General features: G+C 33.7%; 1 pseudogene; it reads right to left on the bottom strand.

Moving 5' to 3' along the window:
* Positions 1–8,540: 8,540 nt before the first annotated feature.
* Positions 8,541–8,638, bottom strand: LOC132275739 (small nucleolar RNA R71; annotated as a pseudogene).
* Between the last annotated feature and the right edge of the window lie 12,833 nt (positions 8,639–21,471).

The raw sequence follows: 21,471 nt of genomic DNA, 5'->3' as shown, positions 1-21,471 counted from the left end.
AAATAGTACAAACACCAAACTTTATTACCATAGAATTACTTATTTTAAACTTCAAAGATCTCAAATAAGAACCACAATTTAAAATACGTGTCTTAAATTAAAATTGACCCCACGACCCACTATTTAAAATACAGTTTCTTAAATTAAATTTGACCCACGACTTGAGAGTATGACGGTGTTGGATTAAACGTGCTCATCATGAGTGAACCCCTCCTCATGGTCAGCTTCACAAAGTCATGAGAAGTTGGGTCCATTGAGAATGATGAACTTCAGTTCCACATTGGAAACTCTCCATCCAATCCAACAATAAAGTATAGTTATATATATATATATATATATATATATATATATATATATATATATATATATATATCATAGCAGGCCTAAGGGTTGCTTTTTTCCTATATATATATTATAGCAGGCCTAAGGGTTGCTTATTTTCCTTTTTGTAAATGTAAGTGGCCTTGATTTCAACATGACCAGGTCAAAAACGTCCCTTGTAAGAGAGGAGACACGACTTCTTGGTTGCGTTTGTAGAGCAACGAACCAAAAAGAGTCAAAAGCAGGCTTCTTTAATTATCCTTAAAAGAATTATGCTTAACTACTCACTAGTGAATAAGGTGAAGTTACTCACCCCTATATAATCTAATAACAAAATAACATATTACCTTTAATAATAAAATAATTCATATATTTCTCTATTTTCTCAGATCAACCATTAAATAAACGTATATAGTGCTTTTAGGTGTGAATTATTTTACTAATAAATATGATGTGTTATTTTATTATTGGACGATATAAGAGTGAGTAACTAAGCATTATCCTTCTTAAAATATGGCAATTGTTCTAGCCCCGATTTCCTAGGTGGGTGTGTTGTGTTCAGTCACCCCTCTTTTTAGTTTGTTAGGCTAAAAAATAAAAAATAAAGAATTATTCTCTCCTGGATTATGTGTCAATTGGTAATGGACCCGGATCAATAGTCTCAATACCATGTAATAACTATCTCCTCAAAATTAGATATACATAATCTTTATCTATGCTGATGTTGATCTTGTAATAGTTGAATAAAAATAGTTTCTTATCGGGATTGATATTCTATTCAAAAGAAGTAATTCCTAATCATCTGATTAGGATCGATCTAAACCAGCCCATTACGTATATACATACACTCACAATTTTGTCTATTTATTGAGAGAGTTATTTCCATCATAAACTACTTTATATTCCTTGTTTTATTAATCTTTTTCATGTATCTATTATTCTATTGTGATGCAAGTTGTAACCTTTATATATGTGGATTTGAAGTATATCATACAGATTGAACTTTCCACTTCTCTTTACCATAACGATGATAGTCAATTATATATATATATATATATATATATATATATATATGAAATATGACATATTATACAATAACAGGCAACCAATTCTCTAATTTGCAGAGTAGAAAAGGACGGCAAAAAAGCACCATCACTTACGCAAAGTTGCCTTCAATAGGGCAGAATGCAAAAACTTCCTAAACTATCAATTTTGACAGCTAATAAGTTTGTGGTATCAATTTAACAAATAATTCTTTGAACTCATACAAAAATGTACAATTAAGTTCGAATATGTAAGTAAATCATTAGCAATGTTGTAAAAATATTAGGGCTTGGATATTCGTACTCTATTTTTATACAATTACACTTTAGGACTAGTTTGGTAGGTGAGAATGTAATAAAATAAAGTGGAATGGAATACGGAGTAAAAATAATATTAAAAATCGCTTTACTTGAACGTTGTGATTGCTAACACACTTTTCTTAAACAACGAGATCCAATAAAAGTCAACTTTTTCTTAATATTCCCTCCTCAATTTCCAAATATACATCGAGAATATATATATATATATATATATATATATATATATATATATATATATTTATTTATTTATTTATTTATTTAGTTGGTTTACATATATAGAGATTAGTTTTCATTTTTAAGCCATGCATAACCAAACAAGAGAATGGGAATGGTCATTCCATTCCTATTCCATTCTCTTGTTCATTTTATTCCTACCTTATTTCATTCATTCATACCAAACTAATTCTAATATTAAAGGAAATAACATCTCTAACCCAAGGCGGAGGCGGAAATTAAATCCAGGGGTCATAGTGTAAAAAAAAAAAAAAAAAAAAAAAAAAAAAAAAAACTAGCCCTAATATTAAAGGAAATAACATCTCTAACCCAGGGTGGAGGCGGAAATTAAATCCAGGGGGCATAATGTAATTTTTTTTTTTTTTTAATAAACATGATAATAAATATAGATTCGTCAAATCAATAGAAAATGATACTTGCACGGAATACTTAGACCCAAATTTAAGTCGAAAAAAAAAATTAATAAACATTACAATAATTATAGATTCTTCAAATCAATGGAAAATGATACTTGCACCGAATACTCAGACCCAAAATTTAAGTCGATGGTGATGTGTCACTACAGCTGTACTATACTCAGAAAGATTAAATTTTAAAGACAAAACTATCCTTACATAATCCTAATTACCAAAGAATCCCAATTACCAATAAGGCTACGTTCGGTGTGCTGGGAATGGAATGCAACTTGGAATGGAATGAGAATGAGAATGAGAATGGAATGGAATGAGTATTACCATTTTAATGTTTGTTGTGACACGGTGAATCGTTATGGAATGGAATGATTATCACCATTCTATTGCTTAGTTGACAATCATTAAATCTAGAATGGAATGATTTTTCTCAAAAATACACTTTTCACTACTTCTTAATAAAATCAATCTAATTAATATTCTATCAGTACAATTTTATCCAAAAACGGATTGAATATGTAACCTAAGAAGCTGATGTAAATGCTAAAATACATATATATATATATATATATATATATATATATATATAATGATATATCATATATATATATATATAGTCCCTTGCTCTTGGTGTGCAGGGAACAATATACACTATTTCTATTTCAGTCGTAAAATTTCAAGCAACACTGAAATTGAAAACTACTATATTATGCGTTTCTGGTTTTTTAAGACTCCAAAAACCACTCAATTTTAGTGGTCTAAATAAAATAAAATACCTTAATTGAGAATAGAATACAAATATATATATATATATATATATATATATATATATATATATATATATATATATATTGACACAATCACCTATATTTTGAATAGAATACAAATATAAAAGGAAAATAAAGTAATTGGTACACCATAACCTATTGCCCTTTGGACTCGTATAAGTGTAAGCAATGGTGATGTACCTCTTATCACATTGAGTAAAAGTTTTCATCACAGACCATATGTGACATTCCACAAACTAAATGTATGGTCAAATAAGAGAAATTACAAATATTTATAATAATAATAATAATAATAATAATAATTTTAACTAAGTTTAGGTAGAGTGTGCTCCCATGATCCCACTCTCATTCTTGTATATTAAAAGACTTAATGCCCTTTAAAATAGGATACTAATATTATAGGATACTAATATTTTTGAACTTAACAAGATTTGACTTGAGCATATATACAATCTAAATAATTCAATTAAGGTATTTTATTTTATTTAGAATACTGAAATTGAGTTGTTTTTAGAGTCTTAAAAAACCAAAAACACATAATATAGTAATTTTTAATTTTAGTCGTTGCATGAAATCCAACGATAGAATTCGCGTATAATGCTCTCTGCACACCAGAGAGCAACTGAACAGGAGTGTATATATATATATATAATATGGTTGAAGATCCTGCAACTTTTTGTTAATATCAGTTCTGAGTATATTTAAAAGAGAGGGAAGGTGAAAGACATTCACCACGTCTAATAAAGAAGCTCGAGAAACATGAAAAATGGAATGTGAAAGATTTTTGGTCTATGTGAAATATTTTGCCTTATTAGAATATGATGAAGGGCTTATTGGGAATATTACAAAACTATTTAATCTTACTATGAAATGGAATAGTCATTTCATAGGTTTAGTAATGGAATGGATTTTCATTCCCTGGAATGGATTTTCATTCCATTGGAATGGTCATTCCATTCTATTCCTGTACACCAAACAAATGAATGGTTAGAATGGACATTTCTATTCCATTCCTGCACACCAAACGTAGCATAATATCTCTTATAATCCGTCTCTATTCCATAGTCAAACCATTCTTTATTTTCTTCTCTCACCCTTTTCTCTATTGCCATCATTGATTCCCAATACACAAATATATCACTGTACAGAACTTGGTGAGGAGGGTTTTCGATTGATGAGCCAATCCAGTTTATTATTGGTTTCCTGCATAAGAGTATTGATCAGGGCAGAGCCAAGATTTCAAGGGGTGTAGTGTACTTTATTAAAAAGAAAAAGAAAAAAAAATTCTATTGCCCCATGCTTTTCATTAATTTAATTAGCCTTAGTCGCTTTAAAGATACACCATAGTCTTTATAAAAACAGTGACAAGCATAAATCAATTTCAAAAGAAATGTATTGAAACTAACAATGCAACAAGATACAAATTCAAAATATAGAAGTGTACCTTTAAAAAAAAAAAAAAGGTTTAAGAAGAATAAAGAAAAGGAGTAGGCAAGTATTGTCCTAAAGAAAAAGCAAAAAAACAAAGAAAAAAGAAAGAACTTTGAAAGGAAAACAAAATTAGGATTTAATTAAAAAAGGGAATATAACATTTTTTCTAATAAGCAATCAAAAGAATTTAAAAAATTAGAAGAAAAATTTATCATATGTTTTTAGAAATTTTAAAATTTTAGGTAGGGCATTTTCTAACATTTCTATCAAATTTCTTACATACATACATATAGTAAAATACATATGATGTATATATGGCAAGGCGGTGCGGGGGAGGGGTGTTGGTTGTTTATTTATTTTTTATGTTTTGCAAAATTTTATATATTCTTTTACATCTATCTATGTAATTTTGCATATTCTTAAACATCTATCTATACCGGTAGGCTCTCATGCGGTCCAAAACAATGGACTTTTCAACTGACCAAAACTCAATTACCTTTATTACTTTATCAGACTTAACCATAATTAATAATGTTAACTTTAATAGTCAATTTACCATAATTAGTTAATACCTTTATTTAATATTTCCCTCTTAATCTCTTATATCTTCCTTGCAATCTCAACCACTATCGCCATATCCACACCATCACGTTCGCCATCTTCACTAATACAGTCACAACACAACTACCATATACATTATCCAAAGTTGGACTCCAAGGCTAAATTTTAATAATATTAAAATACTTTGTTACCATATATACACAAATTAAGATTCTTTGTAAGTCTGAAAAAATAAAAAAAAATTTAAGAATCAATCTTTTCACGTCTTTGATTTACAGTTGGGTGGCTTAGTTTTGGTGCTACTCTATATGAGTGATGACATCTAGGTAGGATAACTTTTTTTCATTATCTTTTAGTGAATTGTGATGAGCGTTGAAAAGTGCGCATTTAAGCCCCTTAAGCTCAGGTATTCTAGGACATTTATCTATCTTATTTTTCCGTTTTAGACTAATTTCATGTTATTGCCCTTTTCAGGTGCTTATTCCCAAAATAAGACAATTCAACCAAATTAGAGCATAAAAGAAGCAATCTCAAGCTAAATGGAAGAAAGGAGCAAAAATGAGCAAAGTGGTGGAAAAGAACAAGTTTCGATCGATCAGACCAATCTTCGATCGGTCTCCCAATAATCGACCCAGCCTCACCAAGATGAATCAAACCCCTTGTCCTTATCCTCAAGAATTTCCATCTTTGATCGATCCAACTTTCATTTCGATCGATCGAACTTCTTTGATCTTATCCCTGCCTACCACTTTTGTCTTTTTCCCAAAATATTCCAAAAATATTTCAGACTTGTCTTATTCCAAAAAGGCGCCGCCAAGGTTTGATCGATCCGGCCACACTTTGATCGATCTGAACATTCTTCGATCGATCTCATCAGAATTCAATCGATCGAATCTCCTCAAGTTTGAAATAAAACAGAGTCCAGCTCATTAAAAGAAGGCTCGTGGTGTAATCATTGAAGAGGCCCTAATGCACGAGACCTGATCATTGGGTGTGACATGGGAGCTACCTATATAAGGATTTTAAACTATTTTTATACCATATATCATCATACAACAATAGAATAGAGGAGGGAGCTTAGAGATTAGAAAGATACACACACTATTTGGGAGTTCTTCTATTCATCTAGGGTTTTCATCAAGGAGAAGAAGATCAACCCTACCATAGAGATGGCCTTTGAGGGTTGGATGACTACATCAATGAGTGGCTAGACATCTTCTTGAGGCTAGAGTTAGCCGTAAGCATGCCTTCTAGATCTTGATGTTTTGTATTTTAAGGGGATTTATGTTGTAATTCTTGCTTTGACATTTGATTTATATATGAATCTTGTTTCTACAATGATTTGTGTTGTTTAATGTTTCCAATTGATCATTTCATTCTATTCATATGTCTATGTATGCTAGAATAGATGTTCATGTATTTATCTCTTGGTTTTGTGATATTGATGCATGTCTATGTGTGTTGATGCTATGAATATAGAGATTGTCAAGGCATGGTGCTTTAAAGGAATACTCTTGTAGTTTGTTTGATGGTTCATACTCATTTCTTGATGGATTGTGCCTCTACCTTAGTTTAATTAGTTTAATTTGCATGTCCTTAGTTTAGTTATAGTGTAGTTGCCTTATTTTCTTAGATAGGAGGACAATCCATGCTTGTTGTTTGATGTTCCATACTTATGAATGCAAGTAGTATATTTCTCTAACTTGTTAAAGTGTTTGATTGTGAGCTTAAAGGTAGGAATAATGGTTTAGTTTGATATATTGTGATATTCATTAGGTTGTCTAGACAATGTATGCTTAATTAGTCATTCATGCTTGTTGATTCAATCAATCACACATATTGGTGTTGTAACATATATTTTCCCTCATTCATTACACATTAAGTATCTAAAAAGGTGATGTTTAGTGGTGACCTCTAAATTCCAAAATCCCTTTCTCTTGTTCTATATTGTTTACTTACTTTAATTGCTTTGTATTGAATTTATTTACATTATAGTTTAATTAACCAATCAAACCACCTTTTGATCACTCGACCTACTAGTCCGACCTTATTTCCATATTAAAATTGCCCCCAATCCCTTGGGATGATCCATACTCACCCTAGTTATATTAGTAGTTAGAGGTAGTAGTAACACTTTATAAATTCAAACTTGGCCACTCTATAGCACATTTCAACTTGTTGGTTGACACGACTAGGGCCATACTAAGTTTTGACGCCGTTGCCGGGGATTGAATTGGCAACACCGTGTTTTGGAAATTATTAGGAATTAGTACTCTTATGATCGTGTCTTTACTTTATTTTATTTTGATTACTTATTGTGTTTGTTCTTGATTGGCTAGATGCATTGAGAAAGGAAGTGAAATAAAGGAGAATTCGAAAATCAATGAGCTAAGCTAAGCATAAAAAGAGCAAAATTCTAAAAAATTGTAAGGCATAACAAAACTTGAAAACTAAATTGAAGTTGCTTAAGGACTCTTTGTGAGCTTTTTCTAACTCAATCTCTAGTTAAATCGTCGACTCGCGTGGTGGCAAGTTCTTAAATTTTTAAATAGACCGTGAGCCCGCGTGGAGGCAATTTACTTTTCTTTGCATATTGTTCATAGCATGGGAGTATGGGATTAATGTATGTGGAGGATGTTTGTTGATTGATTTGTTGTGGGGGCGAAGTGATTGCTATTTGATTGATTACTTGTTATTTGTTTTGTTAGTGCATGCATGGTCGTAGATCATTAAATTCTACTCTTGTCCCACTTGATTTCCATCTTGAATCGGTTGTTCGTAATCCTAGGGAAAGAGGTAGTTCTCATCACTCCATTTCATCATTGGAGGAGCAAAATGATGACCATGTGGAGGACCTTGGTTATATAGACCAACAAGGCATCCTTCACCCTAATGTGCATCATGAAAACATTCAAGTCTCATTAGGTATGCTAAGACCATTCATTCGACCACAACAACAAGGCCAAATTCCATTGGGAATGCCTCGGCCAAGTTTTGCTCCACAACCTCCCATTATATAAGGCTATCAAGGTGTCTGTGTAGCACCACTAGTTGGGAATCCTCCTATTGCTTTGCATGATCACTATGTGCCAAATGAATATAATGCACCCACTTGCATTCAATTGCCCCCATTTAGAGTACATCACTATGAGATTAAACCGTAAACTATTCAAATGCTTCATAATTATCATGGACTTCCAAGTGAAGAACCGTACAAGCATTTGGATGAGTTTTTTAAAATATGATCCACTGTGAAATACACGGACATGCCGGAAGAGGTTTTGAGACACAAACTTTTTCCTTTTACCCTTAAAGACAAAGCAAAATATTGGTTCAACAATCTTAGGCCTTTTTTGATAACTTATTGGGCAGAAATGCAACAAGAGTTCTTGAAGAAGTACTACCCGGTATCAAAGACCAATGCTATGAGAACTTCCATTCGTGAATTTTCTCAAGGGGATGGGGAATTGTTTCATGAAGCATGGGAAAGATTTAATGATTTGCTCAGGAAGTGTCCACATCATGACATTCCTAAGTGACAATTAGTCCAATACTTCTTTAAAAGTTTGCCAGATAATAAAAAAGGAATGGTAGATGCATCTATGGGTGGTTCTTATCTTAATAAACATGAAAATGATGTTTGGCAATTGTATGAAAGTATGAGTGAAAATTCCATGCATCGATCTTTATCCTCTAAAAATGGTAGAATTCTAGGTGGAAGGAAGAATGTCGGCTCATATCAAGTTGACAATTCCAATGACATAGTCGCCGAGGTGAAATCTTTAACTCAAAGGTTTGATCAATTTTTGGTCAACCATAATTCGGTGAACCAAGTGTCTTCCTCCCCTAATCATGTTCATCATCCATCTAATGAAACATGCATGACTTATTCTAATGTCTTACATTCTACTTCCAATTGTTTACATGGGCATGTGCAAAATGAGCACCATGAACAAGTTAATGCCACATTTGTCAACCAAGGGAATAATCCCTATGGCACACACTATAATGCTGGATGGAGGAACCATCCACACTTCTTTTGGAAAAGCCAAGGGGAAGGCTTAAACCCTCCTGAAGGTGGTTTTCAAGGAAAGTATGTTCCACCTCTAATGCAAAGCCAAGGTTCCCAAGGTTATATCTTCTTTTCAATCATCACATGGAAACCAATTTTCTAACTCTCATTTTCCTAATTAATCATCTTATTCTCAAGGAAATTCAAGGAGTCCTGCTTTTGAGGAGAAAATTTTGACCGCTTTGGGTACTTTAGAGGCAAACACTCAATTGCTTCATTCCCATTCCCAATCCCTTGCTAAGCTAGATACCCAAGTCGGGCAAATAGCTAGTACTTTGAATGCTAGAGAGAAAGGGAAAATGCCTCTAAACGCCCCACTAAAGCAACAATTTGTTGTGGAAACCAATGAAGGTCACACAATTGAACATGTTAACGCGGTGACAACCTTCAGAAGTAAAAAAATTGAAGACAATTAATGTGTCGCCGCACCAACGCTTAAAAAGATGTTGCACTAAGAGTGTGAGTGTCCAATATGGCCAAGTTTTAAATTTGTAAAAGCCACCACAACCTCTAACTAAAAATATAGCTAGGGTAAGTAGGGATCGTCTCAAGGTATTATAGGCGTGCACTAGTAATGGAAACAATATATAGGGTTAGTAGGTCGAGTGATCAAAGATTGGTTGGATTGATTGATTAAGCTATTATGCAAATAAAATTAAAGTAAAGAAAATTCAATGATTAATAAAGTAGAGAAAGATATAGAGGGGAAGAGTTAGGGTACTAGAGTTCAGCACTAAGCATGACTTCACTAAACACTAGTAATTGTATATTAATGGGGAAATTGACTTGTAACTTGTGTGTGTGTGTAACATTAATTGAAACTAGGCATGGACGACAAATAAGCATAGATTGTCAAGCCAAATCAAATGGAAAGCACAACCTATCAAATAAGACCAAAATCCATTCAATGAAACCACAATTTATGCACACACAACTATCTAGAAACATACATCTAATGCATTCATAAGTATTGTGATACCCCCGAATTTCCGAATGCGGGTTGGCCAGGCCCACTGTAATACCCCTAGTTTTGAAAGGGATATAATCGGAGTTTTATTATTTATTTTATTGTTTTCAGTATTTATTTTATTATTTTAAAGTGCTTATGTGGCTATGTGTGGAATTTGAATGACGGGTTGTTTGAATTGATTTGTGGATTTAAATAGATTGTTTTCTTTACTTGTATTTTTAATTGATTTAATTGATAAATTGTTATTTAATTGACTTGTCTGATTATTTCTTTGTATTTTTTTTTCTTTAATTAAATTAAATAGTTTTTAATTGTGTAAATGTTTTATTAGTTTTTGAATGGAATTAATTGGATTAATGGAATATTCCTAGTTGTAATGAAAAATAGGGTTTAGTCTCTTATTATCTCACGCCGACTAAACTGGGCCTCAATTAGGTTTTCTATGGTGGATTAAGATTAGGCTTAGGGTTTTGATTAGTGCCTATATATATGTATGGTAGTATGTCTTCAAAAAGGGTTGAGAACCCTATATACGTACAGTGTTGATAGAGAGAAAAACAGAGAGCGTAACAGAGAGTTACAGGGAGAATTACAGAGAGAGATAAAGGGAGAAAGTCTAGGGTTTTGCCTTAGGCTAGGGCTGAACCAAGGAGGAGGAGGAGCAGAGGTTGGCTTGTGGGTAAAACCAAGAGCAACAGAGGTGGAACGGTCGTCGGAGATTTCATCGGAAAATTCAGAGACGGTTAAGGCAAGTTCTATTCTCTCTCTATCCCTTTGTCCTGTGTTATGTGCATACCTAGATGTCTCTAGGATTTTAATTGAATTTTAATCTAATCTGGCATGCGAAATATATGTCAAGTTGATTATCAGTATATATATGGTTGTTTAAAACAATTCTTGAATGACTTGTGTGTTTGGTTTATTTTAAGCTTACAGATTGGTTCTGTTTTAATGAATGGTTTAATTCGTATTATTATAAACAAGGGATTAGGATGTCAAGGAATATATATAGGATGGTTAAGATCAGTTTTGATTATCTGTATATGTTCTAGTATTACCTGTAGTTATGTCTGTAAATCGAAGATCAAGTTGTATGTTAACGCATAAGGAATCGGTAGAGGTTTTAAATCACTGTAATAAATTTCAATTGTCGAACCAAACCATTGGGATGCTATTTGGTATTAATAAGACCCTTAGGATTAGTTTTAGAAACCAACTGAAGAGTAAAAAGTGGCCGGGGTCGAAGCAGATCATCGGAAACGAGGAATAAAGCGGAACAGTGGGCTCTCCCTTTTTGGAGGCGGCTCCAAAATGTTTTGGAGACGGCTCCAAACACTTTAAGCCTACTCCAAAAGTTTTTGGAGCCGGCTCAATGTTGGTTTGAGCCTGCTCTATTTTTTTTTAGAGCAGGCTCTTTCAATTTTGATGTGTATTGTAAGTTTTCAGAAACTGTTTAGGCTCTTGGGGTTTCTGAACAGTTTTAAAACTTTAATTGGGGTTTCAATAATTAATTTAGGATGTAATTAAGGTCTTGTATTGCATAAAATACCCTCTTTGTATTAATGGATTTAACAGTGCGCTATTTAACAACTTGTGCGCAGTTAATTGCTGGAAGGAAGTTAAATTGTCTAATTTTAATTTGACAATTTAGGGTGCTATAATATGATTCTAAATTAAATTTTAGATGTATGAGGGAGTCTTTTAATTAACAAATTGGACTTGTAGCATAGTTTATGGTTCGGTGCTAAAACAATAAAATAGTATGCAAAGATGCAACCTAGCATGCAATTGATGGATAAAAGGAACTGAATTGCTAGAATTAATTTTAGCAATTTCTTGGACAATATTATGATTTTAAAACTTATTTATATGCATGATAGAGTTATTGATTTGTTAAAACTGATATATTCATACTCTGGATGTTAGTCGTTGAACTGTTAAACAATAAATGGTTTAACTCTTGGATTTAAATTGTTGAACCTTTAAACATCTTTCTGCAATTATTTGGGTTATAGTTTGGACTTAGATTGCTGAACTAATACTTAGGTTCTGTTAATCTAATTGGATGTTGGCCTAGAATTAATTATATATATTTTCTGTCAATTACTTGGATGGATGCTGGATAATTAACTTAATGAACGATTGAAATTTCTGTTTTGTCAATTGGATGGATATGGATGGTTTAAATTGTCTATCAATGCGTTAACAATTTAAATGGAAGTTTTATGATTATAATTATATACTGGATGCATAATTTGGTCATACATATAATAGACTGTATTTATGTTTATTTTGGAGTATGGTTGATGAATATTTATTATTAATTTGTCAACTATATTGGATGGAGGATGGTATGCACCGGTATGGGACGGTGGCATACTAGGTATGGATTAGTTCAAACACTATAACCTACCTATTTTGGATTGAGGTGTGGATTTACCATAAAGGTTCAGTCCCATTCATATTTGTGTCATATCAATTATGAATTGAATGACCTACTTTGGTTTCTGGATGGATGGTTATACTTATATTAGACCACTACAAAAGATGGATGATATTTTGTATTAGGAGTATACGGACTTTATATACGTATCATTATGGTGCCATGGTATGAGCTTGAGTCTCAGGACCATGGTTAGGGTGCGTATATCGCCTAGGATGGATAACTGGACATAGGTGTTGTTCCCTGGTAGGTCTAGATACACATGACCACAGTATGTGCGATTTGCATGGTATTTCTACTCAGGCTGAGACAGACCTATTAGACTAGTGAGCGTCCTATAGTGTGTATCTATATCTATATGGACTATTTTAGCTATTGCCGAGACGTCTAGGATGTATCTGCGTATCGGGTCTCTGTTTGGATTGTAGTTAGGATAGAACTTGTTCGTGGGCCTGACCCACTATTATTTTTCAGGTAACGGACGGTTCCAGGTCTTAGAGCTTGTTCGTGCTGAGTAGAGACGACTACTCATTCTACCGACGATGTAGGGGGGTTCTTCATAGTTTAGCAGTGGACTTCTTTTTAGTTGTTCGCTTTCCAGTATTGGCTTTTGATTAGGGATCCACCAGATGGATTCCCGAGTTGTATTATAATTGGAGAAGTTGGATGTAACAGACTAATTCTTATTTATAAGATTTATTCTAAAGTTTTTAATAAAGGATTTTCATTTAGTTTCTTTTCAGTAAAATTTTATTCATTCCTGCTTTCTATATTGTAATCTGTGTTCGTTAATTGCTAATTGGTTTGATATCCCCGGGTAATCGGGCGTGAGCCTGGCCAACCCGCATCCGGAAATCCGGGGGTATCACAGTTGGTATTAGAGCACTCCAGGTTCTAGTGTCCTTAGGAGTGTTTTTCGTTATAGGACTTCCGCGTTGCGTCTCTTAAAACTTAGAGCCATATTAGGATTCGTTGTACTCACTTTACTTTTCGGTAGAAGGAGCTGATGTCAATTATATCCATAGTTATGGAATGGTTGACACTAGGAGGAAGATGGGGTTCAAGGCGAAAGCGATATAGACCCGAAGGCGTAAAGGAGTACGTTGTCGAGTTCTTTGCCAGAAGCAGAACTTGGGATCAAAGGTAGTTTCGAGGTTGGCATTACTTAGGAAGTATACGCTAAGAACGGATTAAGGTGTAGGTGTTAGGTCACGACATGTCGGGGCCAACACAACTTCGAGTGATCTCTAAAAGGAGGCAAGCAAAGAGTAGGATTCTGAAGAGGATCTTAAGGGAGGAGATATCAGCGTCTCCAAGAAAGGGGATATTGAAGCTTGAAGATAAAGGATCGCACGAGGGTGCTCACATTCACCAGTAGTATAGTGAATGGTACTAGTGAAGTTGGTGTGAACCAATCTACATATAGTTAAAGTTTCGTAGCATCTCTCCGGGAGTTAATTGTGAAGTACTCTTTAGGAGTTTGGGAACCGGATGGAGTTCTTACCAGAACAACGATGTGATTTTATATCACATTCCGGAGAGTATGGGGATTAGGTTGTGACATTCTAAGTTGGTTTGTAAAGCCACGATAGACGGTTTGCATTCCGCATATTAGGAGGATGAGGGATAAGCCTTTGGATATTTATTTAAGCAAACGATTGTGCGGTTAAGTTACAGTTAATGGATAAGTTTCAAGGTTGGATAATTACCAACGAAACTATGGAATGAACTTTTGGGAACTTGAGTTTAAAGGAGGTTTTCTTCTCTGGAATGGAATATGTCTTAAGTGGAATTTTATTTTGGTTGTTTTGTGTATTGTGTGTACTACGTGTTTCATCTTTGATTGTTATGTGTTTCAATTTTGTTATTACGTGTTTCATTTTTGTTAATTAGTCCGGATTGGGAGTATGGATTGGTTGGGAACACAACTATGTGATCAACCAACTATTGTGTTGATGACATGGATAATAGCGCTATGTATGCTAGGATTTGTGAAAGTATGGTCATAGGATTGAGCAGAAATACAAACTTCTAGCCAATTTAATGGATCTAGATATGCATCAATATGGTATGCTAGTTAGGATGTGATAGTTAAACTATCAAAATGAGTCAAATAATCAAAAACAGATTAGTTTGATATGCTCAATGCTAGGCAGGGATTCATTTTACAACACTATAATAATGGGGATTGTTAATGCTTTGGGGATTCGTGAGGATGTGGTAAGTAAAGATCACTGTAATGCCATTATGGTTCGGATGGAGGATTTCGTGCTGGTAGGTACTTATTAAAATGATGCCAAGGGAGGATAGTGGACTGATGAAAGCTTTATCGATTTATTTGTGATCTAAACATATTTCACGAGGGGGTCATTTGGAGGAGTTGCTGGTGTTGCACTTAGAGGAGGAACCAAAGTTTCTACACTGTATAAAATGTGGAATTTTTTTTTTTGGGTTATCTTTCACAACAATTAGCTGTTGCTCCGACATTGATGACTATATGGAGGATGCGAAAGGTTTCAAATTCAATTGAAACGAGATAAGGAGTTAACTTGACACTTACCCATAATAGAGAAGTAGGGTGTGTTAAGGATAGGAAGGTGAGACTGAACACCTATATAAGGAAGCGGTGCACGGTGTGTGTGAAAAAGTCATAATGAGTTGACCTTCGATAAATGGAATTACCGGTTAATTTTATTATCGGTAAGTTTATCACTAACTGGTGATGCATAGATACAGTTTCTGGGTTAGCTTTTGACAATGCTTCGATGTAAGCAATGGGTGCATACGAAATCTGGTGGTACCAGACTAATGGTACTTTTAGTAGACAGATTGAGAGGAGGATGTAAGGACTGAAGTTCACAACACTTAGTTCATTCTGCATTCTGGTGGAAGCATGATGCTTCACGATGTGGAGCAGATTTTTTTTTTTTTTGAGGATCAGGAGGAGGGACAAACTGACTTTGCCTTCAATGATTTAGTTGAGGGATTGCTGATTTTACCAAAGGATCCGGATTCTGGATGGGATACCGGTTGATTTCTAATGAAATCAACCCCATTTTTAGTTTAATTTGAACCAGTAGAACATTATTTCATATGGATAGAGTGGATTATGGGATGACTTCGATGCATCAAAGAGGTGATTCACACTTTAAATTAAGTTCTGTTTGGTGGAAGGGAATATAGATGTAGACGCTTTCAACAACTAATAAGATATTAATATCTTTCGGTTCATTGTTGAGTTCACAGTTGGAGTTTTAGCCTGTATAATAATGACACTGGCTGTTAACGAGGAAATTAAGGAAGTCAACTTCAAATATTGGGGTTGATCTTAGTGGAGGTGTTACCTTATTCAGATAGAACTTAAGGTACTGGAGGATTAAAATCTGTTAAGGTTGTCGGAGTAAGTGTGATGTAAATTTTCGTCACTTATTCTAATGTACTAGGATGATTAAGGTATATTGAGACCTTAAATAATTGGTTAGGTAAACTGGTTGATGTATGGACATGTTAATTGGTATATTTGGAAAGGTGGGTTTTAAACTAAGGTATGCGTATGCAATGCATGCTATGACTATGTGTGTTTTAGTTCATTGTACAATTCTGTATTGGCTTTTGTTATTGTATACCAAATTGGTGCAATTATTATATGGAACTTGGGGGAATAAGGATTGTTACCCTAAAATATATATGGGGTAGGATTGAGTCGTTGTTAGATACAACCTAGGAGTTGTACATTTATGGTGTTTCTTAATAATAAGAACTATGAATTTTTCTAGCAGGATTTGGAATCACGTGGAGCCTATACACAGAGGCAGAATCCACAATGGAATGGAAATGAATTTTAATAACAATAATTCAGGGTTTCGTGAATTCCGAGGATGGAATTCTGTTTGTTAGAGGGGAAGAATGTAATACCCCTAGTTTTGAAAGGGATATAATCAGAGTTTTATTATTTTCAGTATTTATTTTATTATTTTTAAGTGCTTATGTGGCTATGTGTGGAATTTGAATGACGGGTTGTTTGAATTGATTTATGGATTTAAATAGATTGTTTTCTTTACTTGTATTTTTAATTGATTTAATTGATAAATTGTTATTTAATTGACTTGTCTGATTATTTCTTTGTATTTTTGTTTTCTTTAATTAAATTAAATAGTTTTTAATTGTGTAAATGTTTTATTGGTTTTTGAATGGAATTAATTAGATTAATGGAATATTCCTAGTTGTAATGAAAAATAGGGTTTAGTCTCTTACTATCTCACGCCGACTAAACTGGGCCTCAATTAGGTTTTCTATGGTGGATTAAGATTAGGCTTAGAGTTTTGATTAGTGCCTATATATATATATGGTAGTATGTCTTCAAAAAGGGTTGAGAACCCTATATACGTACAGTGTTGATAGAGAGAAAAACAGAGAGAGTAACAGAGAGTTACAGGGAGAATTACAGAGAGAGATAAAGGGAGAAAGTCTAGGGTTTTGCCTTAGGCTAGGGTTGAACCAAGGAGGAGGAGGAGCAGAGGTTGGCTTGTGGGTAAAACCAAGAGCAACAGAGGTGGAACGGTCGTCGGAGATTTCATCGGAAAATTCAGAGACGGTTAAGGCAAGTTCTATTCTCTCTCTATCCCTTTGTCCTGTGTTCTGTGCATACCTAGATGTCTCTAGGATTTTAATTGAATTTTAATCTAATCTGGCATGTGAAATATATGTCAAGTTGATTATCAGTATATATATGATTGTTTAAAACAATTCTTGAATGGCTTGTGTATTTGGTTTATTTTAAGCTTACAGATTGGTTCTGTTTTAATGAATGGTTTAATTCGTATTATTATAAACAAGAGATTAGGATGTCAAGGAATATATATAGGATGGTTAAGATCAGTTTTGATTATCTGTATATGTTCTAGTATTACTTGTAGTTATGTCTGTAAATCGAAGATCAAGTTGTATGTTAACGCATAAGGAATCGGTAGAGGTTTTAAATCACTGTAATAAATTTCAATTGTCAAACCAAACCATTGGGATGTTATTTGGTATTAATAAGACCCTTAGGATTAGTTTTAGAAACCAACTGAAGAGTAAAAAGTGGCCGGGGTCGAAGCAGATCATCGGAAATGAGGAAGAAAGCGGAACAGTGGGCTCTCCCTTTTTGGAGGCGGCTCCAAAATGTTTTGGAGACGGCTCCAAACACTTTGAGCCTGCTCCAAAAGTTTTTGGAGCCGGCTCAATGTTGGTTTGAGCCTGCTCTATTATTTTTTTAGAGCAGGCTCTTTCAATTTTGATGCGTACTATAAGTTTTCAGAAACTGTTTAGGCTCTTGGGGTTTCTGAACAGTTTTAAAACTTTAATTGGGGTTTCAATAATTAATTTAGGATGTAATTAAGGTCTTGTATTGCATAAAATACCCTCTTTGTATTAATGGATTTAACAGTGCGCTATTTAACAACTTGTGTGCGGTTAACTGCTGGAAGGAAGTTAAATTGTCTAATTTTAATTTGACAATTTAGGGTGCTATAATATGATTCTAAATTAAATTTTAGATGTATGAGGGAGTCTTTTAATTAACAAATTGGACTTGTAGCATAGTTTATGGTTCGGTGCTAAAACAATAAAATAGTATGCAAAGATGCAACCTAGCATGCAATTGATGGATAAAAGGAACTGAATTGCTAGAATTAATTTTAGCAATTTCTTGGACAATATTATGATTTTAAAACTTATTTATATGCATGATAGAGTTATTGATTTGTTAAAACTGATATATTCATGCTCTGGATGTTAGTCGTTGAACTGTTAAACAATACATGGTTTAACTCTTGGATTTAAATTGTTGAACCTTTAAACATCTTTCTGCAATTATTTGGGTTATAGTTTGGACTTAGATTGCTGAACTAATACTTAGGTTCTGTTAATCTAGTTGGATGTTGGCCTAGAATTAATTATATATATTTTCTATCAATTACTTGGATGGATGCTGGATAATTAACTTGATGAACGATTGAAATTTCTGTTTTGTCAATTGGATGGATATGGATGGTTTAAATTGTCTATCAATGCATTAACAATTTAAATGGAAGTTTTATGATTATAATTATATACTGGATGCATAATTTGGTCATACATATAATAGACTGTATTTATGTTTATTTTGGAGTATGGTTGATGAATATTTATTATTAATTTGTCAACTATATTAGATGGAGGATGGTATGCACCGGTATGGGACGGTGGCATACTAGGTATGGATTAGTTCAAACACTATAACCTACCTATTCTGGATTGAGGAGTAGATTTACCATAAAGGTTCAGTCCCACTCATATTTGTGTCATATCAATTATGAATTGAATGACCTACTTTGGTTTCTGGATGGATGGTTATACTTATATCAGATCACTACAAAAGATGGATGATATTTTGTATTAGGAGTATACGGACTTTATATACGTATCATTATGGTGCCATGGTATGAGCTTGAGTCTCAGGACCATGGTTAGGGTGCGTATATCGCCTAGGATGGATAACTGGACATAGGTGTTGTTCCTTGGTAGGTCTAGATACACATGACCACAGTATGTGCGATTTGCATGGTATTTCTACTCAGGCTGAGACAGACCTATTGGACTAGTGAGCGTCCTATAGTGTGTATCTATATCTATATGGACTATTTTAGCTATTGCCGAGACGTCTAGGATGTATCTGCGTATCGGGTCTCTGTTTGGATTGTAGTTAGGATAGAACTTGTTCGTGGGCCTGACCCACTATTATTTTTCAGGTAACGGACGGTTCCAGGTCTTAGAGCTTGTTCGTGCTGAGTAGAGACGACTACTCATTCTACCGACGATGTAGGGGGGTTCTTCATGCTTTAGCAGTGGACTTCTTTTTAGTTATTCGCTTTCCAGTATTGGCTTTTGATTAGGGGTCCACCAGATGGATTCTCGAGTTGTATTATAATTGGAGAAGTTGGATGTAACAGACTAATTCTTATTTATAAGATTTATTCTAAAGTTTTTAATAAAGGATTTTCATTTAGTTTCTTTTCAGTAAAATTTTATTCATTCCTGTTTTCTATATTGTAATCTGTGTTCGTTAATTGCTAATTGGTTTGATATACCCGGGTAATCGGGCGTGGGCATGGCCAACCCGCATCCGGAAATCCGTGGGTATCACACCCACGCCCGAATACCCGAGGATATCAAAACAAATTGATAATAAACGAACACAGAGTACAAAAGAATAAAAAAGAATAAATAAAATGCTGACAAGAAACTAAATTGATAATCTAATAATAAACCTCATAATATATTTCCATTAATTAATAAACTCTTCTGATAGAACTGATCCTCCAAAATACAACTCGGGAATCCATACTGTGTGGACCCCTAGAAAATCCAAACTAAACAAATGATAGTAATCTAAAACAGGAAATTGAATCATAAAGGAACTCCTATGTAGCATCGGAAGAATGAAGTAGACTGATCCCCGCTCAGCACGAACAACCTCTACTCGTGATGAACACCTGAAAAATAATGGTGGGTTAGGCCACAAACAAGTTCTACTCTACTACAGTCTAAGCAGAGATCCGATACACGTATACATCCTTGTCAATCTAACAGTAACTAGTAGTCCGTATATATATATACACACACTAAAGGAATCTCACTAGACTATAGGGTTGTCTCAACCTGAATAGTAGGTAACTTGCAAAACGCACATATAGTGGGCATGAGTACCTAGACCTACCAGGGTACACAACTACACTATATCTAGCTACACATCCCTGGCGATATACGCGCCATAACCACTGATCGTGAGACTCAAGCTCATATCATGGTACCATACTTATATATATATAATTTAGTAACCATCATATCCAGTATAAATTAATCCTCCATAAGTCATTCAACTTATTCAGCTGACCTGACTTGAATATAAGTAGGACTTAACATTTTAGTTAATCCATTCCCTTATATAATAAATTAATCCTCCATAAGTCATTCAACTTGTTCAGTTGACCTGACTTGAATATAAGTAGGACTTAACATTTTAGTTAATTCATTCTCTTATATAAAATAGGTAGGACTTAACTGATTAGTTAATCCGTCCCTAAAATGCCACCGTCCCATACCGGTGCATTAAACCACACAATCTAACAATTGATGTAACAATTAAGGAAATACATCAAACATTCCAAAAATAACTATGATAATATGATATCAAGTTATCACATAATAGGAATGACTTATTATTTATTTAAGTTTCCTATATCATATGTCCTACATAAACTGAATCTTATGCATGATGATATTTTATTATACCGTTAAATAAGCATTCTCCATATCCAATTCATCTTACACATTTAATCTCAATTGCTAAAACATTTTTAAAAGATTAAATCCATTCGTTTGTTTAAGACATTCAAATAGAAAGCATAATTATGATTGAGTCTATTTAAATTTATTTAAACCCCAAACCTAGTTCCTATTTAATGTTCAGGAATCCTAGGCATGTTTCTACGTTACATCATTCCACAGATATGAAAAATATATAATTCAAACATGTAAAAATTCACACCAGAAATCAAATCAAAATCATGCATTTTTTAATTCATAACACAAGAACAGATATGAACCAATGTCATAAAAACCTATCCTTTAATCCAATTAGCATAATTATTTAATTTTATGTATTTAATAAATCCTAAAATTTCCTAGGCATGTACAGAAACACGAATCAAAGGGAAAGAGATAGAAGAAGAACTTGCCTTAAACTTTCGGATCGAAAGTTAAACTTCTTCTTCCTTGATCTTCTCTCTACAGGGTTTTTCTCCTCCTTCCTTCCTTTTCCTCCTTTCCTCTCTAATTCTTTCTCTCTAGAATATA

The sequence above is a fragment of the Cornus florida genome, unplaced genomic scaffold (assembly GCF_030987335.1).
Source record: "Cornus florida cultivar Cherokee Brave unplaced genomic scaffold, ASM3098733v1 CherokeeBrave_3.0.0_Hap2_Chr09, whole genome shotgun sequence".
Taxonomy (NCBI): Eukaryota; Viridiplantae; Streptophyta; class Magnoliopsida; order Cornales; family Cornaceae; genus Cornus; species Cornus florida.
This window is presented reverse-complemented; position numbering and strand designations above follow the sequence as displayed.